The sequence below is a fragment of the Giraffa tippelskirchi genome, chromosome 10 (genome assembly GCF_054371585.1).
Source record: "Giraffa tippelskirchi isolate mGirTip1 chromosome 10, T2T-mGirTip1v1.2.pri, whole genome shotgun sequence".
In the NCBI taxonomy this organism is placed as follows: domain Eukaryota; kingdom Metazoa; phylum Chordata; class Mammalia; order Artiodactyla; family Giraffidae; genus Giraffa; species Giraffa tippelskirchi.
This window is the reverse complement of record NC_137284.1, coordinates 103,002,344-103,020,924: the sequence shown is the minus strand read 5'-3', so window position 1 is coordinate 103,020,924 and position 18,581 is coordinate 103,002,344. Positions and strand designations below refer to the sequence as shown.

Sequence of the window (18,581 nt, the reverse complement as noted above, 5' to 3'; positions counted from 1 at the left end):
AGATTGTGATTGCAGCCATGAAATTAAAAGACACTTACTCTTTGGAAGGAAAGTTATGACAAACCTAGACAGCATATTAAAAAGCAGAGACATTACTTTGTCAACAAAGGTCTGTCTAGTCAAGGCTATGGTTTTTCCAGTAGTCATGTATGGATGTGAGAGTTGGACTATAAAGAAGGCTGAGCACCATGAATTGATGCTTTTGAACTGTGGTGTTGGAGAAGACTCTTGAGAGTCCCTTGGACTGCAAGGAGATCCAACCAGTCCATCCTAAAGGAGATCAGTCCTGGGGGTTCATTGGGAGGACTGATGTTGAAGCTGAGGCTCCAATACTTTGGCCACCTGATGCGAAGAGCTGACTCATTTGAAAAGATCCTGATTCTGGGAAAGATTGAGGGCAGGAGGAGAAGGGGATGACAGAGGATGAGATGGCTGGATGGCATCACTGACTCAATGGACATGGGTTTGGGTAAACTCTGGCAGTTGGTGATGGACAGGGAGGCTTGGCGTGCTATGGTTCATGGGGTCTCAAAGAGTCGGACACGACTGAGTGACTGAACTGAACTGAACATAATAACTCTGACCTTGAAAGGAGGTACATATAGAATAAAGCTTAAGGGGGAAATCTTTTCAACTTTCTCCCAACATGCCCATCTTCATGTATATTGATGCCATAAACATCAGTAGCTTAGGGGTTATAAGTAAATGGACTCTGACAGAGTTTAGTTTAGCTTTGCTGGGCAACTTGTAGCGTATTACAAATCTCTGGTTCTGAGGAGTTCTAACACATGAATTGGAATTTATGAATTGGTTCTGAGGAGTTCTAATGAATGAATTTGTTCTAGGGGATTAAAAACGACTTAACATAGATTAGGTAACATGGATTGTTTGTTGATAAATGGGGCAGCAAAAAATATTAAGCAAAAACTTGACACTATCAATTTTAACCATGAGATTAAAATCTTCAGATGTCCATTTATGAAGTGGATCTTCTGTTATGTCCCAGTGGAAGAAATAAAGTGATTCATTAAAACAAGTGAACATTTGCATAGATTAGTGAGCTTCTATGGAATTAAATTGGCATGCAGATTTTACATGTGGAGAAGTATCTCAGAAATTTAATGAGTACTAATTGTGCTTGCAAATATATCAAAGTCACCATGCTGAACCATTTTCTCATTCTACAGATACCACTCCACTTTGATTTTTTTTTTAATGCATCATTTGTATGGCAGAACTCCTTTGCTACTATAACAATAGCAAACTTTCTAAACAGAGAAGGTGTGGCCCATGTTTTCATTCATATATGAATCTTACCCATGTACTCTTCATTTATTGAGGATCTGTGATATGCCAGACATGGTATTAGCTACTAGAGATGCAATATTGCCTATGACAGACAAATTCCCCAACATTATAAAACTTACAGCCTATAGGTAGATACCAACAAATGAATCTGGTAGTTGCAATATAGGTTAATAAAAATATGATAGGCATGGGGACAGCTTACACATACGTTGGGGTATGGATTATTATAAAGAAGGCAAGAAAGGGTTCTAACAACTAAAACTATCTTTACACAATCTCTCAATTAAAGACCAGAAGAATGGTGGGAACAGGCTAGGGACAGTGTAAAGATCACAACAGGCTGAGGATTTTGAATAGCAACAGCATGCTGAGTAGCTGGGAGAAAGTTCTAAGAGGAAAAAAAGCTGGAGCTAGCTTCAAAAAGATAGATGAAGATATGGGTTAAAAAAAAAATCAAACCTTATTTGGTGCCAAACATGGTAGAAACTAATATTCCAGGGAAAAAGCTTTGGCCAAATTTAAAACATCGGAACTAATTTATAAAGTTACAAATGTTAGTTTTCCATGTTTCACTCCTGTCTCCCTCTATAACAAAGAAATAGTTTTTCATTCAATGCCTTTCTTAGTCCTCCATAGTTGGGAATATTGAGAAGATGTGGGAAATAGAAAAGGAAACAGAGATACAGCAACTCTCTGTAGTACTCAGGTCTCTCTAATCTGTAACCATACATATACACACAGTGTCTCTCTCAAGACACAAGCACACAGTCAGGCACACAGTATTCATGTTCAGAGTAAGTATACTCCATTAGATGCAAGGTATCCTATTTTCAGATATAAAAAAAATACACCTTCTCTGAAATTAACAAAGGGTCAAAATGTTACTCCAGATCTCCACTGTTTCCCTAAAGAGCAAATAAATGAAAGACAGTTTTGTACACAAAAACCCATGTAATGTAAAATTAGGGTTTATGTGTTTGAATTTAAGACCAATATAGTTCTATTTCCACTGTAAGTTGTATGTCTCAGAAATTTCACAGATATGTTACATAGAGTTTAATAAGTATAAAAACAGATTTAGGAACACCAGGAAATAACAGTGGTCTCAATTCAATGGATTATGTTTTCTACCATATCATACACAGTTCTAACTGGATCTCATAGATATCACTTTCCTCAGATAATATAAAAAAAAAAAAATTACTCTCTTATATGTTTCCAGTTGAGACCTTGAACTCAAAATAACTTAAAGTAAGAAAGAGCATTGTAGGTAGAAATACTGACCCACATGAATTGGACACTCATTCTACAACTGAGCACTCTTAAGGAGAAAATTCTATGAAGATTGTCTAATACAAGTCTAATCTATATTACTATAAAGGTGAATTATGTCAATAAATTAAAGTTCAACATTGAAGATGTACTTAAAATTTAAGAGGAGGTAAACATTAATAGACATAGACATAATAAATATAAAATATAAGCATTAGCATAAAATTTCAGAAACAGTTTTGCTATTAAATTTCTCACAAAGGTTTTGGGGAACTGTGATACAAAGACTATTAAGTTAGTTACTTTTCAATCCTTAAATATCTTTTGTTTGAAAACTTTGTTGGAAGTTTTTACCTGAAAATGAGGGGAATATTCCAAATATAAAATAAAATGGGTAAAAACACATCTACCTTCCCATGATATCATAAGTATTTCTGGGTATGCCCGGAAAGACTTCCGCAACACTCTGAAGTGAGCTCCTAATCATGAAGAGGACGCCGACTCACCATGGTGAAGGTGTCTGTTTCATTTCACTCTGGTATGGATAACAGAGAAGGGCCACATAGCCTTTAAACAAAATGATACTAAATAAGTGTAGTGACAGAGTGATGTTTGCTTTATTGATAAGAGTAAACTCTGCCCCACTAGCACTACAGTACTAGTCTGTAGTACTCAGGCCAACTGTTTTTCAGTGTGAATACTCCTGGTGGGTAACAATATGTGTGTGGCTCAACATAAACTCTCATCTCATTCTGGAAAAAATAAGTCAAGTTTTAGCTTCACTGAAGTCAGAAAGTATAAAATACTAGAAGCTTTATGAGATCAGTAACCCCAGATGTTGGAACTAAAGTTACAAATCTTCAATTTATGAAGACATCATAAACCTCTGATTATATATTTGTCAAGTACTTTTTAAGACATAAGATATTTTCATGTGTATTATGAATTATATGTATTATGTATATTCTAGCATTTCAATATATCATCCACAGCTACTCTGATAGTAAAAAAGTTATGCTAACCTACTCTGATGAATTATTGGTCCCACCAACGGAGATATTAAATAAAATTATTATCAAATTTGCAAACCGATTGCATCTTTCCCCTGATCCAAAGTGAGCACTGTTAAACACCTCTGGGTGCCTTTTACAGTGGCAGTGGGCTTATCAATAAAGATTTTTGCTATAGTGGGAAAAGCCAATCCTATGATCTTTAAATAATCTGGTGTCAGAAAGGAGTTTTTATATTAAACCTCTCCTAAATATCTCCTTGATTTGAAATTCCAAACTCATCATAATGTCACATTATTCTTTAAAATATTTTAAAGTACATAATTTTATATTATTTTACCTTAATAAGTTTTATCACTAAAGTAACATGTAGTTATTATATACAATAAAAAAAAATTCAGAAAAGAGAGCCCCATATTCTTCCTGTCTCCCTCTTACAAAAACCTGTCATTCTATTTTTCACGAAGTTTATAGTATCTCTGACTCTACTACCTTCACTTTTAGTACAGACTAGAGGTGCCCAGACTGGAAAAGTGCCATGAACAACCTCCAGTCTCAGGATGAAAGATGACTTCACTGCTCACTCCATCATCTCCTCACCCAGCCCCCAAATCTCCCAATGATATGATTGACAGATGTTACCATCCTCCCTATATCAGTCCCTTATATAGCAGCCTATTACATTTTTGCCGAGCTTTAGGAATAAAAAGTTTTTTATACTCATGTTCAACTGAGAATTCCCTTCTTTCTAGTTTTTATCAGTTTTATTTTAGAAAGCAAAAAAGGAATGAATTTAATATATGTACTACAGGGCAGCCCTGCAAAGCTGATCATGCTATCATGTCCTTATGTTTTCTTTGCTTCACACTGAAGAAGTCTATGTCCTTAAAGCTATTCAGGTCACTCTATTACAGAGATGATCCAAGTTATTAAAGTCTCTCTTAAAATATAGTACCAGAAACAGAACATGACCAGCTAGGTGTTCTAGCTCTCTTCATTTAGTTGCGGAGCAGTATTAACAAAATTCATGCATTAGTCTCAAATGAGAGCAGCGCTGACTCTAGGTAGACAAGGGTCATCATTTCTGATGCCAGGTCTGGTAGTTAGCAACATCACCAATACACCATTACCAGCATTTAGTAAATGCTAAGCCCTAGCAGACGTATAAACTAATGAACTCCTATGAGGAAGATACTATCAGCAGCCCAATTTTGTATATAGGTGGGAACATTTAGGTTTAGAAAATTTAAGTGACTTACCAAGTCTTTTCTAGTAAGTTTTAATGGGCTGTGGTGGGAGGGATTCAGTCTCCATGTAAAAGCAAGATTGTTAGTTTGGTAACACCTACTGTAAATTTTGGAATTTATCATGTAAACTGATATCATCTCTCAGATAAGAGTCACAAAGGAGGTAGTAAAAGTGAGTATTATGATAACTTAATTAACATCAGCAATTATCATATCAACTTAAAAACAGTCACAAACTAAAAGTTGAGAGTTGTTTTATTCAGTGGAATTTTTACGATTTTAAGCCTGGGAGACAGCACCTCAAGTGACTCTGAGAGAACTGTTCTGAGGAGGCAGGGGAAGGGAGTCAAGTTATATAGAAGTTTGTAACAAAGGGCAAGTAGTCTGAGTATCAACAGTGTTTTGTGAATTAAAGAAAACCAGATATCCCACGTTAAGGAATTTAGCACTTTTCTATGTATGGGAAGATGCAGGAGCCTAGGCTCACGGAAATTATGCCTTCATATATTCCTTTCACATGTATCTCAGCTGTCCGGGGCCAGCATCTTGTGTTGGTCACATCCTGTGTTCCTCAGTGCTCACCATAGGGAGTGGCTGCAGCCTGCTGGCTGCCTCATCACAGGTATTGTTCTCCTTCACGGGTGCCCTTAGGGCTCAGGGAGTCACATTTGGAGGGTGAAAATCACTGACATCCTTGTTTACTGATAAGGCAGGAATACTGCATTTCTCAATCTTAAGAGCAGAAAATGAAGAATCTCTGTAGTTAGAAATAGTATTTTATAAATAGCATACTTTTAGAAGTAAAGCCTGACACAAACTAAGAAATGGAAAACAGAAACAGAGCAAGTGCCCTCCTTGATGCCATGGTCATTAGAGAAACTGATAGAATTACAAGACTTCTAGTCACCACAAAAAAGACAATCCTCAAAAGAAAACTAATGAAAGGTATTCCGATCCATCAGTGTTATTTCATTGCTTAACTTACTTACAGTAATCTAATCCCAGTAAGAGTTAAGAGGATACTGAGGAAGAAATTATAGATGAGGTTAAGTAAAGTTTTTCTTTAGCTATTGACTTCTAAACTTGTTTTTAACTGTGTTCCATATTAAAGTAAATATAATACATTGTGACACACACAAACAAAATGTAAGTTTCATGAACAGAATTCTAACTGTGCAATTCAAACTCAGTATATTTTCTATTCTATTCTAGTTCTTTTCTTATAAAAAAAAATTGCTGAATGATCTATTAATTGATTAACTACCAATTGGTTATAATTTGCAATTGGAAAAATATTAAACACCTACTAGTATCCATGGTTAGAAATAAGTTGTAAATCAAGAATTATATATGCAATTGCATTTAGCTCCTCTTTTTATAGTTATTAGTTCAAAGTTTAATTTTGTTGCTTCAGTTCATGATAATAAGAGAAAAGGAGAAGAGAGGAAAAGATGGCAACAGCAGCTATTGAAAGGTTGCTATGGGAAGGGATGGAGGAGGGAAGAGCAGGTTACATATACATTGAGGCTCAGAAAAGTTTAATAACTTGCCCGAGGAAGGGGTGGGCTTAAAACCTGAACCAAAGTTTGCAATTTTTACATGGATTAGAGAATAGTCTAGAGGAATATAGTTAATATTTCCAGAATGCATCTGTCTGATAATATTGTACCAAAAAACTCTTAAAGGGCAGGAAAAAAAATCTTAAAATAATTAAATCAGTATATTACCAGATAAACTTCTTATAGATTTCTAAAAAAGAATCCATGCTGGTAGATGCCCTGGCTATCCCTGGGAATGTTTTCCTGAGTTCCATTCGAGGAGGAGCAGTGCATTCATCTCCTAGGACTGCCACAAGAAAGTACCACACAGCATTCTCCTTTTTGTCTATACCCAAATCTTTCAGTTTCTCTTATAAAGTAACAGTCTTTGGACTAATTTGATTACATCTGCAAAGACCTTATTTACATTTACAGGTACTGGGGTTAGGATTTAATATATCTTTTCTAGGGAAACAATTCAATCCACTAAAAGCAGATAGAAATGGATAAATCTAGGATGTGAACTAAGTAATTCTTGTCAAAATTTGAAAGTTGTAAAGATATAGGGGGTAGGTTCAACTTTGAATGGCAACAGGGTATGGGTAAAACACTGTGAAACTTAATCTTGGCTCTTTGATAACATTTACAACTGTATGCTGTTGCTGCTGCTGCTGCTAAGTCGCTTCAGTCATGTCCGACTCTGTGCGACCCCATAGCCGGCAGCCCACCAGGCTCCGCCGTCCCTGGAATTCTCCAGGCAAGAATACTGGAGTGGGTTGCCATTTCCTTCTCCAGTGCATGAAAGGGAAAAGTGAAAGTGAAGTCACTCAGTCATGTCCGACTCTTAGTGACCTCATGGACTGTAGCCTACCAGGCTCCTCCACCATGGGCTTTTCCAGGCAAGAGTACTGGAGTGGGGTGCCATTGCCTTCTCTGTACAACTGTATGACAAACATGCAAACCAAAATAAAGTTCAATTAATTTTCCAGAAGGATTCATTCTATGTTCAATTTATACTGATTATCATGCTGAAAGAGCCATTTAGATGCCTTATTAATTTTTTTTTTCTGTTTTAAGTAGGAATTTTTAAAATCTTTGTTTATTCAGTTGCTGATCATCCATTTCACCATTTCCTAATCATGGCAGGAAAAAAGAAAAAAGATGTTAAGCTAGAATTACAATTTTCCATCATGTAAAACAAAACTTATATAAAATACTGGCACATAGCTTTATATACTTAGGAAGATCAATTTTTTTTTCCATTTCACACTTTCAGACCATATTGCTCAAAGTAAGAAAAGGCAAATGTAATCAAGCTTGATAAGCCAAGACACAGGCAAATGATAGGAAAAAAAAATTTGATTTGAGGAGTAAAGATATTAAATTACCACCTCAGTGCTGTGAATAATAAAAGCACAGAGTCAAAAGCAGTTCAGTTTCTTAAGACCAAGAGGTATTTCAACAGCTTTCCCAAAGATCAGAAATCAGTGTTGAAATTTTGTGAGAACTTTAATATGAATGAATTAAGAAATTATACTTTTAAAAATCTCACTTCGAAATACAGTTGGAAAACAGATGGATTCACTGCACCTTTGTATAAACCTACTTTAAAATACAAAAATGTACTCCATTCATTCTTTTCAATGTATTTGGTGAATGCGGATAATGTCATATTGCCTAGAGTAATCTTGATGCCTGTGTTCTGTTGGAAGAAACAAGATTCCTCTGGCTAAAGGTTTTCCTCTGCTTTTGTCTGTTCAGCACTAGCACAAGTAGGGTGACATTCTCATAAAGAAAATACCCAAAGGCACTCACTCTGCCCGGTGACTTGGCATCTCTCCAGCACTGATACTTCATGCCCTACATTAACGATTGGTGCCAGAGGACCAAAGAAAGAGGGAAATAGTGAGCCTCTCTGTTTATTTGTGGTAGGTACTTTTTATTACTTGGCAATATAATTCATTTCTCTTTATATAAATGCTAACCCTAAACAAACAAATGATATCACTTGCTCCAAGTTAGGTGTAACTTATAGATGGAATACCCTGCAAAGTGACTTGAAGTAAATTAAAATAGTCCAGAAGGAAAAGTGGAACATAGCTAGGAAAAGATGAGAGATAAGAGATAACTTACTTGTAAAACACTTTAAGGCAAAAGAGAACTGCCTGCATCTATGTTTTAGGGGAAAAAAAAATCTTGAAAAATAGGGTGCACTCAAGTACCACAAATATAGCAGAACATACCATTTTGCTAAATACGTTTTGGCTGACATGATTTTAAAAATGGAACTCCATCGAAAACTTTATGTAAATTTCTGTTCGGTTATTGTGAGGGGAAAAAAGTGAATATGATGTCCATTTGATGTCAAGTATTTCATGAAAAAAAAGGATAAATCTGGTATTTTCATCTTTGTCCTATTTACATTGTACACTGAAGAAAATTTTTTGGAACTGAGTTAATAAAAGGCTAAATTAAGACAGAATTTTAGTGCTCTGGGAACCTCAGAAGCACTATTACCCAGAGGCAAGAAGCCTAAATGATTCTATAAACAGGTAATAAACCAGAACAATGGCCAGAGACTGGGCTAGGTTGGTATTTCTTTGTTCACTGGTATTTACTAAGAAATTAAAATGTTAGAAGCTTCAGGATACACAAAGATGAACCAGATATGTATTTGCCCTGAAAGAGTTTAGAAAATTATCTATGGTGAGAAAAACTATGCAGGAGGAAAGACAGGTAAGAAATGCTACAGTAATTAAGTAGCTTCCAGATATATCTGGTGAAAATTCCAAGATAATAGTAATTAAACTGATCCTGATATGCAAGATAACCATATCCCCTATCTAAAAACTTGTTCTTTTTGTAACAGAAGACATATAAAATAGTGCCTGCTCTCTTTATAAAAATAGCAATAAATCTTCATTTTCTACAATACAAAAATAATTTTTCCTATGAATTAAAATATCCTATTTTAAGCTAGGAAAAAAGAACACCTATTAAGATATATTTCACCTGCTGAAAATGGTTCGTCTCACAATTCCCCAGCAAGAGGAAAAACTAGATAATTCTTTTATCTGACAAGATGGCCTTATGCTGTTGACACTATTACTTCAAAAACTGAAACTCTCGTTTTATTTCTTCAGTAACCTTCCAGCTTCCTATTGTCTCATCTACTAAACACCAGGTACCATTACAATTCAATTTCCTATTTTGTGATTTTATGCAGTACAGTGGGCTTTCCAGGTGGTGTAGAGGTAAACAAGCCACCTGCCAATATATGAGACTCAAAGGACACAGGTTTGATCCTTGGGTCAAGAATATGCCCTGGAGTAGAAAATGGCAACCCACTCCAGTTTTCATGCCTGGAAAATCCCATAGACAGAGAAGCCTGGCAAGCTACAGTCCATGGGGTTGCAAAGAGTCAGACATAACTAAGCACGCACACATGCAAGTACAATGAACAGGAATAAAGAAAAAATAAAAGCAGAAAAAAGGAGGAGAAACAAGAATAGAGCACATCAATGCTGAAAAACTGAAACACAAGAGACCAAAAGGCAAGGTAAGAAAAAAGGCACCAAAAACAGGCAGAGCTGGAGGGAGAGAAGAGACAGACTGAGACTTGGAACGTTGAGAGGACAAAGCCCTCTGTCCACTTGATGTGTTAGCTTCTTTGCCCTAATTATATGTTGGCTTTTCTCTGTTATCACCTGCTCTCTACTACCCTTTAGAAAATTGGTTGGCAAAGGCAGATATGACACGAAGTGGCAATAACCAAAGGCTAATACGAACCTTTTGGAAAGGATCACATATTCCTCAGCCCAAGTGGGTCAATACTAGATGTTTTCTGCTTGTACATGCAATCTAAAAGGTTCTGAAATATAAACAAAATTCAAAGTCATAGCTATGTGCCTTTAAAAGATACTAGACTTCACTTAATATTATAGATTTGCTGTTGGACCAACAGAAACTTGGAACACAAATGATGAGAAAGCTAAAATATATATAATTAATTGGGCAGGGTTGAAATAAGTTAACAGGGACAAGGCATTTTGGCCAGATGGCATTTTGCAATTTTGGAAATATTTGAACTTCTCACAAATGTTACAGGATGTGAGAACTGAAAATATTTCCATCTGCCTAAATTAAAGGAACTATTGCTCCTCATTCATGCTAATGATGATTCCATGCTGTTCTCCAAGTTTTTAAGACTACTCGGCTGCTTGAGAAGAAAAATTGTCTATTCTTCCCCTGAAAGGGTAATTTTAAAGACACTTGGGTAAATGGCTGAGTGACAAAGCAAAGCAAAATTTAGTATCATTGAAGGAGCAACTAGAAATTTTCTCTTACCTACCCTGCTTACAACAGAGGAATATATATATGACATATTGTATAGAACTTGGATGATAAAATGGAATAAGAATCATGGTGGGTAAAAAGTATGCCTTTCTATTGAAATGTACACAGTACAATGGCAGCAGCACAGGACTAGCACTCAGATCTTCTGTTACTCCAATATCTCAATGCTGTGTACCAGTATCCATAAATTCTGGCATATTTACAGAGAGGAAGCAAAAGAGAATATTAACAATTTTTTCTGGTGGTACTACCACATTCCAAACCTATACCACTAATACTAAATGTTAAAGTCTTAGATATAATTAACTAGAAATACTATTTTAAAAAATGAGAATTTTGCTCCCTTATATACCTCCACATCCCCAAAAAGTTTGCTCAAAATATAATTTTATCACAACTTTTCTAAATCACATACTGAACTTTCCAGGTGGAGATAGTGGTAAAGAACCTGTGTGCCAATGCAGGAGATGCAGGAGACACCAGATCAATCCCTGCGTCGACAAGATGCCCTGGAGGAGGGCATACCAACTCACTCCAGTATTCTTGCCTGGAGAATCCCATGGCCATAGGAGCCTGGCAGGCTATGGTCCATATGGTCATTAAGAGTCGGACACAACTGAAGCAACTTAGCACTAATGCATACACATAGTATACTATGACTATGATTATACTGTTTCCTATACAGTTTTGGACTCCCTTCAGATAATTACTGTCTTTTTTTTTTCCAATTGCTTTATTTTTAATGTACCTAGAACATTTCATTCTCAAATGCTATACAGAACAATAAATCTGCTAACATCTCTTGCCTAATATAGTATCCATTCCACCCAACATTGTGGGTTGATGTTTTCTTTTTATTCCTTATTTGTATTTTAGTGACATTTCAAGGAGAGAAGATAAATGCATGTGATCAATCAACCATATTTAACAAGGAGCTAGAGATTGATTTTTAATGCCTACATGCAACACTGAGATATTAACAGATGTTAGCAAATGCCAAGAGTCATGAAAGATAGAGTATCATTACAATAAGTAGATGTGGAAGAATTTATTGATTACAAATGGGTTTAGATTATTGAGGAAAATAGATTAAAAAAAAAAGCCAGAATTTTAATCTTCATTTTTTCAAGAGAACAGTTTAGATTTTAGTTTAATATAAAATCTCATTATCTTCAAATTTTAGATTAACATTTCTCAAATTTTACTGTGCTTATGACTCATCCTGGGAGCTTGTTAAACTATAGATTACATTTAAGTCTTCTTTTCTTACAAGCCCCCAGATAATACCAATGGTTTTGGCCTAAGAATTATACTCTGAGTAGCAAGCTTTTTAGAAAGTATCATTTAATCTTGTCAACAAAAAGGGTAGAAACTGGAGGAGATCTACTCAAACATGGACATATACTCTTAGCACATATCTTAAGTTTTCCAATTCATGGTTCTGAACACAAGTTCTTTACTAGAGAAAGCACAATGCCATCCATAGGAAGAGGAGCAGACATTACAGATCACTGCTCACAATCCATGGTCAACTTGACTCACACCTGACCAGTTTTTCTGCAACAATTCAGTTATCAACAAATAGATTACATGAAGTCCTGGTAAGTGGTATGGCATGTATATTTCAATGGTTCTATTCTGACACTAACCCCAGCTGGCATTTTGCAATACTTTTCAAATCTGATGCTAACCACATAAAATTAGCACAGACCCCACAAGTTAAGGACTTCAGGGCTCCACCAGACTGCTGTCATTTCAGAAGCCAGCCAGAACTGGGCTCCCAGGTCACCTGCATATCTGACCAGATAGACACAAATATGAGAGCTTCTAATGACCACCCTCAGGTTGGTCACTCTCTAGAGTGATTAAAAGAACTTAGAAAAGTGCTATACTTAATATGCTGCTGCTGCTGCTGCTAAGTCGCCTCAGTCGTGTCCGACTCTGTGCGACCCCATAGACGGCAGCCCACCAGGCTCCGCCGTCCCTGGGATTCTCCAGGCAAGAATACTGGAGTGGGTTGCCATTTCCTTCTCCAGTGCATGAAAGGGAAAAGTGAAAGCGAAGTTGCTCAGTCGTGTCTTAGCGACCCCATGGACTGTAGCCTACCAGGCTCCTCCATCCATGGGATTTTCCAGGCAAGAGTACTGGAGTGGGGTGCCATTGCCTTCTCCGATAATTGTGTAATAAAGATAATACAAACCAGACCATCCAAATAAAAAGAAACACGAGCTAAGGTCCTAAAAGATCCCAAACACAGAGCTTCTCTGCTCTTTCCCCATGAAATCAGGCCATGTACCTTTCTAGCACATCAATGTGTTCACCCACCAGGAAGCTCCACTGACCTCAGTGTCCAGGGTTTCTACCAGGTCATGTGATTTAATTCAATCTTTAGGGAAGCTGGTCTAATACCACATGGCACAAAGCCTCAATTTAACATTCTCATCATGTGGTTGATCTTATCAGCTGACCAGTCCCTAACCTGATGCTATCAAGGGGTCCATCATCAGTCACTTTATCAACATAAAGTTAGATGTGATCCAAAGGGCTCATGAATAACAAAGACCTTCCTATACATCCATAACCCAGGACAAAAAACAGTCAAATCACTATACAATAGCTTCCATGTATTCTATTTGATAAACTTCAGTGCATTCTTTATTACCTTAAGATATAAATACATTCTTATTAGAAATGAGTTAAGAGAAAAAGCGAGGTGATAAGGACAAAAGTATTTTAAAAACAGAATCTAGTCTGGCTTTTAAATAACCTGGCAAAATGTACTTGACAAACCACCATGTCTTATTAAGTCTTAGTTTCCTCAAGATATTAGAAAGAGACTGAATTGAATAATCTCCCTAGCACTTTCCGACTTTAATATTCTATAATCCCATGAGTTTACAAAATCTACTTTATTCATTATGGAGTGACTTTGCTAGCTGCCAATAATATCACCTCCTAGGTTGGTCAAAACGAGCGTTATCAGAAACATCTTTATGGTGATTATACTGAAATGATATTCCAACAGTCATGTCAAATGATGGGGGGAAAAGGCTAGAGTATTGGCCTGCCCTGAGCTACATATTTTGCTAAACCCTATTCCATAAGTTATTTTCTTCCTTAATTTAAAAAGCTAAAAATTAACTCTGTCAATTAACTATGCAGATTTAGGAATGCATTTATAATTTTCTATTAATAGGATTTTGTGTGCGTGTCTGCTCAGTCATGTCCGACTCTTGGTGACCTCATGGACTGTTGACCACCAGACTCCACTGTCCGTGGAAATTTTTGCAGTCTCAAGAATCCTGGAGTGGGTCGCCATTTCCTATTCCAGAGGATCTTCCTGACCCAGAGATCAAACACATGTCTCCTGTGTTGGCAAGTGGATTCTTTACCAATTCACCACCTGGGAAGCTTCTAGGACTATACTGCAAACATTGTGGATTTGAAGTTAAATCCAAATTCCATACCCACCTGTGTCAAAGACGGCAAAATAATATGAGAATATTTAATTAACTATAAATTAAGAACATAAAATTATAGACTCCTATAAACTTAATTATCAGTTTTTCTTCATCTGTCATTCTCTTTCCAACTCTAATAATTACTATTTGAACAGCAAGTATCTTAATATTTGAAGTAAGAAACTCATGTATTATCTCTAGTATCACAAGTATGACAAAGCTGTCTGTGAAATTCCAATAAATGGAATGATTTTCTACATATATTGAAGAAATCAGAAAATGTATAACAAGCAGGGTTCATTTTGATATTTCTCCTTCCTGAACAATACAAGTAGATCACTACAATGAATATCTGTTGCAAATTTACAAGGGTTCAGTTGGAAAATAATTCATGTTAAACAAAGATTCTCAACATCATTAAGAGAGACTGAGAAAGTGGGCCAGCATGCATGAGAGCATAAATCATAGAGGTCATGCGTGTTAATGAGAAAAAGAGCATTTATTAGCTTGCAATTTAAAATATAAAGCCCTTCTCCCTCAATGGTTTAAAATGGAACAATATTCTATACCTGAGGACAGCAGAAGGCGGTGCCCTCAATTAGATGAACAACTCTCCTGGCCCCCAAACTTTTATTGTTGTCATTGAAATCTATCATTCTGATTTTATTTTTAGATTGCAACATTTTTGTTGCTGTGGACAGAGAGTAGAACATAACCTGTCCTATATTAGTGTCTACACTGGCAGTTCTATATTTTAAGTTTTAATTAGAATTTGCTAAGTTCTATTTATTAAGTAGCTGAAACATCGTATTTCCTAACTTTTATGTGAGCTCCGATCAATATTTATGTTTGAATGTTTGTTTTGAGATCAAAGAAGATGGTAAAAAGTTTGCAAATACAATTTTATAAAATCAGGATGTCATTAAAAAGATGTACATTAGAAACTGCTCTTTTATTATACAAATGAGAAAAAAGCAAAAGCGCTGACTTTAAAAAGAAGTGACATTATGTAATTAGGGTACTATATAACAACTTCTTAAATTATAGAGAAACAACTTACTTTTCTGATACATCCCCCACCTATTCCCACAATCTCTTCCCAGGCTAAATAAGTAGAGTAGATTACCATGACTGCAGACCACACAGCATTGACTCTTAGGTCAAAAACTTCAGGAGTACATCCATGACATCATGGGTTACCCTTAAAATACTGAGAAGCCATTTCCCGTAAAAGGCCAACAATTGTTGAATTACACTTTTTAAAAGGAAAATAGAAATGCTCTATCCTGTCTACATTTAAAAATCTTACCTTGGATCATTTTACAAGTATTTATTGCTTTAAAATGTATTCTCTTATTTGCGTATTTCCTGTTCCACGATTTCAAATGGAAGCATTTGAAATCTGAGGTCAAGAGAAGCAATAATACCTTTAATGAAAATGACTCTCAGGATTGAAAGACAAAAAAGTAAACTGAAACCACATCCAATAACTTTTTCCCAGGGCCTTTGTGAGACTCAGGATATCTATCTTGCCATCTTCTGTGGGAAAAGACACTATTTTAAATGATAACAGTAGCAATCACGGTGTACCTTAGAGAGCCACCAACTTAGACAGTGTACATGCAAAACTACTCCTATGCACAAACTAGTGATGCAACCAAACCTTTAAAATAGCTGTATTTTACTCATTCTTTATTCTGACTTGCTTTGTAAATTTTTTTTTAGAAATTATTATTTAATTTTCAGTGTCACAACTTGTACACTGCAACCTTGTCAAATGAGGAGACTTAGTTGTTGGACTAACAAAACCTCCATATTGTAACAATTTTGCTTGCAAAGCAAACCCACCATAGTTTGATTAAATCCATGACTTTTACTAGATAAAAACAGACCCAAAACTAGGAGCACAAATAACACTTCTCTATGCATCCCCACTATCTGCCTTTAGAGACAGTGTGCCAGAGTCTCCCTGAATAATTATTTGTTTCTTTTCACACAATATTTCTAAGTCAATACACAATGCAGTCACATTTAAAATTCAAGTTAGCAAATATTTATTTAGTGTCCATTTCCCAGACACAATAATAACTATAGTCTGACATCCATATCCACAGGTTCCCCATCAGCAGATTCAACCAACTGCAGAACATATACTATGTTTCAGATCCATGGTTGAATCCCATGGATCAGGAAGCCAACTAAGGGACTTGGATATCCACAAATTTTCATATCCATGCAGTAGGGAGAAACAGGAACCATCCTACCCCCCCACCCCACACCCTATACCAAGGGATGACTGTGCTGGGGCTGGAAGCATTGAGCAAGACAGATGACCGTTTTTGCCCTCTTGGATCTTAGAGGTGAAAAACCACACAAAATGGGAGCTGGATATATTTAGAGAGTTTGCTAAGAGAGAAATCGCACCTTCCACAGAGAAGTAGATCATAATGCTGACTGGTAAACTAGCTTAAATACAACTTGTCTACTCCTAGAATCACTTTCCTTTGTTGCTACCATGGTTTTTACTCCTCTTCCTCACTATCCAAAATACTTACTGCTGCTTATTTGAGGGTTACTTAGGTAAATAAATGCACAGAGGGTGGAAGTTGTGAGGACCAACTGTGGGTAAAGTAACTGTAGACAAGAAACAATGGGGTGCTTTGAGAGGGGTGTTTCCCAGAGGCAAGCTAGTCCTCTCAAGTGAGCTTCTGACTATTCATGCACTAATACTGAACAGAAACATTAGCAAAACCCAGCCCTCATGGGACTCAGAATCTTGCAAAGGCAAAAACATTAACCAAACCATCACTACATATATAAACACAAATTGCAATCAGTACTCTGAAGGCTAAATATGAGATCCTGTTTCAGAGGGGTCTGATCTGGACTATGGGGGCCATGAGGATTCCCCTGGGAAAATGTAGTTTACCTTGGACTACTACAGCTGAATCAGCAGAATATTGCTAAATGAAGAGAACCTTCTGGTAGAAATGTGCACAGCCTGTGTAAAGAGTTTACAGAAAGCCAGGCAGGGTCAAGAGCTGAAATAAAGTATGAGGCACAGTGTGGTTGGAGGGAAGGGACCTAGCGAAAGTGCTGAGAAACACAGCTAAGGAAATAAATTCAGGCAAGCGAATCAAGCAAGACGGGAAAGGCAGAGTTACAGATTTAAGTTTTACTCAGAAAGAAGTTGTTTTGCTAAAATATGCGCATGATGTCTGAAGGGAATACTAGCAGTGCCTCTGAAAAAAGGAACAAAGAGGCTCTAGAGGACAGAGGCAGGAAGATTAGCTTTTCACTGGACAGCCTGCTGTGCCTTTTGAAATTTATCTTTGTACCTTTATTACCTGTTAAAAAGAAAACAATGGTAAATATTTTGAAATCACTGGCTCTGTTAGGAAGAAATGATTAGTGGGAGGGTGAAGGCTAAGAGAACAAAGAGAAGCCTACCATAGTGGCATATGCAGTGTTAGGTGCCAGCAAGAGAATAAGATCACAATGAGAAAGAGTCACCAATTCTTTATAACAGATCGCATCATCAAGGTCAAGAGGGAAATCTGTCAAAAATGAATCCTAGGTCTCTGACTTGTACCTCTATGGATGGCAGTATCATTTACTCCAAGGAAGCATTACAAGATAGATTTGAACCAAAAGTCAGCTTTTCACATGCTTACATCTGAGATGCTTTTAAGGAATCCAAACAGAAATGTCAAGTGTAGATACTGGGAGCTCAAAGAAAAAGCTGGGCTAAAGTCATACCTTTGAACTATTAATATATTAATGATTGATTATTAAGCCATGGGAATAAATGACATCACCGAGAGCAATCCACTATTGCATGTTCTTTTAACACATTAGCATTAAATAGAGAATATCTATTTCTTTTTCTAAATAATTAAATTTAAATAATATAAACTCATCTTGGAAAAGTCTTATCAAAAGTAAAGTGAAGAAAAAAACAGATCTAGGTCTCTTGGGCAACACAAAATGAGAGTGAATTGAGTCAGCATGGAACTGACTTTGTGGATGGCTGAATCTAATTATAAACAAGTCACAGATGGCAAATATCGACTCAAGTGTTCACATGAAAGGAGTCACCCAGGATGGCTATATGAATCAGTCGGACCGCTCAAACTAGGACTTGCCAAATAAGGAGATATCAGAGGAGTGGTGTGTCTCCTAGATGAGTCATTAGGTGACTCTTCCACTCACTCTCAGCGTGTCAACTGAGCATCAGGCAAATGCCGAGTCTGGTAATCACAGACATTAAAACAATATTAAGGGTCTGTAAGGATTACGAGCCACTTCTTATGAGAGAGCATAATTCTATAAAGCAAAATCTGGGGGAACAGGAGAAACAATGTGTAAAAGTCACAGGCAATTAAAAAT

General features: G+C 36.5%; 1 protein-coding gene and 1 long non-coding RNA gene across 13 annotated transcripts in view; both read right to left on the bottom strand.

Moving 5' to 3' along the window:
* IMMP2L (inner mitochondrial membrane peptidase subunit 2) overlaps nucleotides 1-18,581 on the bottom strand; it is a 917,103-nt gene that overhangs the window by 491,810 nt on the left and 406,712 nt on the right. The gene's annotated exons all lie outside the window — the stretch shown is intronic.
* Nucleotides 11,446-16,953, bottom strand: LOC145524609 (uncharacterized). The gene is made up of 2 exons (XR_014067711.1): nucleotides 13,053-16,953; nucleotides 11,446-12,833 (listed from the first exon to the last, which is right to left on the bottom strand). It is a non-coding gene; the product is annotated as an uncharacterized LOC145524609 (long non-coding RNA).